We start from the raw sequence: 3991 nt of genomic DNA, 5'->3' as shown, positions 1-3991 counted from the left end.
GGTATTATTATCTGGTAGAATAATCGGTCATTATTAAAAGTATTATAAAAGCACTACTTTGTTTTCTGAGTGAATAGCACAAAATCGTTAAATTATGTTTAAACATTTCCACGATTATTTCGATTATTATGTATGATTATTTCAATTTAAAATACTATTATAGATAGAGTTTGTATTATCCCACCGATTATTAAACAGTGACATTGACTGTCTTTGTTCTAGTTTATCATTTACTCTCCACTAGCTATTAGTGAGAGACTATTAAAATATTCTATGGATGGAATTGTTCATTTTATAACATGAAAGCTCTATTTGCTCTGCTACATTGTTAATGCTGATTTACTATGATCTAGATTTGCTTTAGTCAACACAGGACTAACGGTGATAAGCCTGTATAGAAAAATTATATTTGGTGAGGAATCTATTCCTGATAAACTACAATAAAATCAATGCGTTATAAACGAGAGTAAATTCGAGAAAAAAATATAAATTACACCGCATATAAATCAGCTCAAATGCTTTTCATATGTAAACCGATGATCTAATCAAACAATGCTAGGCGAAAAATTTGTTGGTCTACTTCTGTAGTTCTAACGGCAATTATTACTTTTCAAATATGACGCGATAGGTGCTGTTGATGTGCGGGGAAAACTTGAGGTTTATAAATAACACTTAATTTGTAAAAGTCTTGTTTATTGGTAATGAAAAATTGTGAAAGACCCTGTAAAACTCATTTCAATATCTTAATAATTGAAGGATTTACGTCATTTTAGAATCTTGTATTCCCTACATCATTATTTTTTTTTTTTTTATGAAATCCATAAAATGATAATCTTGAGAAATGACGCATCTTTTCTTTCAGCCTTTTCTATTGAAAATATTGGTGAGCTTGCAGATGTAATTTTTTTTTTTCCTGAAAATGTAAAAAAAGTAGTTAATGAAATCATTTTTATAAAATTATCAAAGGAGAAGTAATTTATGATTTCAAAATTGAATTTATTATTTGATACATTCACTTAAATATCAACAAAAATAATAATAAAGAATAAGACTTTGTTTTGTCAGTTGTTATACTTTTGTGGGTAGTGCTTAATATTAGATCTTGAGGAGAATACCATAATTCATAATGAAAGCTAATAGTATTAGTTCATAGTACAAGTGTGGTAATAATACTAATACTTATTTTTTTCATGATAGGGATGACTATTAGTGATATTACAGGAATTAAAATATACTAAAGTATAAGTTACTATTGTACAAATATGTATAATTGAATTAAGATAAATCTAAAAGACTAATAGTATTAGTTTGTACTTTATTATGAAACAGGGCCCTGGGCCCTAGCGATAATTTCATTTTCCGATCGCCATAAGACAATATGAAAGTTCACCTGTGCTGCATGGAACCATTTTTTGTTGATATTAAGCGTATCAGTAACTTAATAACTGAAGATTAATGCCCTAATGAACAAAGAGAAGCAACCACATTGAAGATGAATCATTAAAGTACGTTATGTCTCTTAGATATTAGTAAATGCAGTCTCCATAACTTATGATTAATGATATACCAACAACATGAACTTATATAACTTGTTATTTCTCCTATATAAAGTTAATTAAATTTTTAAACGCCTAAAAACTAATTAACAATTCTTTTTAAAGGAAAGAAATAGCAAAAGTGATGATAAAAAGGAATGACTTTCATTGGTTATACTTTTTATTTAGCCAATACCAGACACTGAGATAGCGGATATTCAGTTTCCTCTAAAAATTTAAAAAATAAGTAAAATTACGTTTATAAGTCCAGTAAAAAAGTTAATCCATTTAAAAAAATATAGTGCAAGTATTTTTCCTAATTTTAAAAATTGCTAAAAGTCAAGTATTTTATCTGTATTAATATTATAATATAGTAGCAAATAGTTAATTAAATTAAATTAGTGATCATGGTGAAATAAATACAATAAATTTCAAACTAAAATATTTAAAGTGAAGTTGTGACTCATCACGAAGAAGTTATCTCAACAAATGGTGAACTTCAATTTAAATATTGCATTTTATGAATATTTTGTATCATAGAACCTGTTGTTTAATTTATATTTATGTTGTATGATTAAATATAATTTCTTACATATATATATATATATATAGGAAATTGCATTTTTTAAAATAAATAAGTGATGTTCTCTTATATTTCAAATATTCCTGAAAGGAATTGGCTAAAAAGCTAAATATTCAAATTAAAGATGAAATTGAATACAATTTTTTAATTTGATAAATGTTAAGTAAAGATCATATTAATATCGTTAATATTAGCTTGCAATGTTATTTTATCATTATGTGTTAATTACGAGATAATAAGAACTTGTAGTCAGATGCATTGTTTTCAATATTTCAAATAAACTTTATATAAATTGGCGATTTCTGGCAGGATGATTTTGTTTAAAAATAATCTGGACATTGAAAATAAATAAAAACATAATATATATATACACGTATGAAATTTGTATGACATATATATGCCGTAAACAATTATCCATTCAACATTTTTAAAACATAAAAAATCATGGAAAAGAGAAAAAAAAAACGGAAAAAGGAGAAAAAAGGGGAAAAAGCCATGTTTTAATGTTATAGATTGCTAATGTTTATAGTTATTGTTTTATTATTGTATACTTCTCTAGGCTTATTTATCGTAAGATTGAAAATAATGTCTGATTAGACTAAAATAAGTATGCTGTGTGATTAGCTACCAAATGAAGTTGGGCTACACAACTTTGTATTTTAATAAAGTTCTTCCCTTTAAAATGCTCTTGTGTTTATAAACGTTGTTCTTAAAATCTTCATTACTACCTAAAATAAAATATATTGTCCGTTCTCCTTTATTGTTTTTTATCATTGAGAAATCGAAACATCAAATACATCTAATATTAATCTGAATTATAATTTTTCCTCGAAAAATTGAAAAAAATATTTGTCATACATTTATTAAAAAATAAATGGTATTATTAGTATATTTTATCATAATAGCATTATTATTTGGGTTGGTATAAGCATAATGTCTTTATAGGATGTATTGATTCCTAATTAATTTATTAATTTATCATTACTACAAAGAAAATGAAAAATATGGCGAGATTAGGAAAAATGGAGGGAATTAGACATTATACTGGTTGAAAAGAGATTAGTTCTCACAATCATTTGAAGTACCCTACCTTTATGGCTTAATCCTTACAAACTTTTTTAAAACATTTCAAGAATCATAATTTTCCTCATAATTTGTTCTGGAAAGACCTCTAAGCCCTCTTTGAAGGGGCAACATACGGCACATGGGTTCTTATTGAAATATTTTCCGCTGTTTCATATTTTTCATATGTTGTATAAGAATATAGACCATTAAAGTAAAACCCTAAAAGAGGTTCTTTTGTTGGCTGTTTTTCTTTCCTCTTATTTTTTTTCATTTTATAATATGAATAAGCAATGTAATAGGGGCACGGAAGTATTTTTAAATTACTTCCTAATTCTTATTTCATGCGTTCAGATAAACAATTCGAATTATGCTTATTATTTTATGGGTTGTTGATGTTGTTGATTGTTACTGTACTCGCTTCGGCGGTACATATACTAAAATTGGAACGATACAGAGAAGATTAGCATGGATGACACGCAAAATTATTTTATGGGTACCTTTAAATAAACAAACTATCAGTGAAACTTCTGCATAACTGCCAATCACGGAGAGAGATTAACCTAATCTATCTATTATACAGAGGTGTCCTTTAAGAAAGGGTTAGTATAAAAAGCATATAAAAATGAAATTTAACTTTGATACCTATGTATGTCCCTAAAATATTTATTTTATACTATTAAAAAAATATTAACTCGCTTTATAGTTAGTTAAATTTCGTCTCAATAATCGTTTTGAAGGGCACTAAGTCGGTGGTAGGACAGAATTTTAAAAATTGGTGGACATTATGTGAAATATCTAGGATCATCCT

The 3991-nt window shown here is 26.5% G+C and overlaps 1 long non-coding RNA gene and 1 pseudogene across 1 annotated transcript in view; both read left to right on the top strand.

Annotated features, from left to right (window-relative positions):
• The window catches only part of LOC112210118 (uncharacterized), a 415980-nt gene that overhangs the window by 88004 nt on the left and 323985 nt on the right, over window positions 1-3991 (top strand). The window lies entirely within an intron of this gene.
• Window positions 3594-3687, top strand: LOC112210119 (U6 spliceosomal RNA; annotated as a pseudogene).

Source organism: Halyomorpha halys, unplaced genomic scaffold (genome assembly GCF_000696795.3).
Source record: "Halyomorpha halys isolate HHAL.00 unplaced genomic scaffold, Hhal_1.1 Scaffold100.1, whole genome shotgun sequence".
In the NCBI taxonomy this organism is placed as follows: Eukaryota; Metazoa; Arthropoda; class Insecta; order Hemiptera; family Pentatomidae; genus Halyomorpha; species Halyomorpha halys.
Note: the sequence above shows the minus strand (reverse complement) of the source record. Positions and strands in the feature narration are given on the sequence as shown.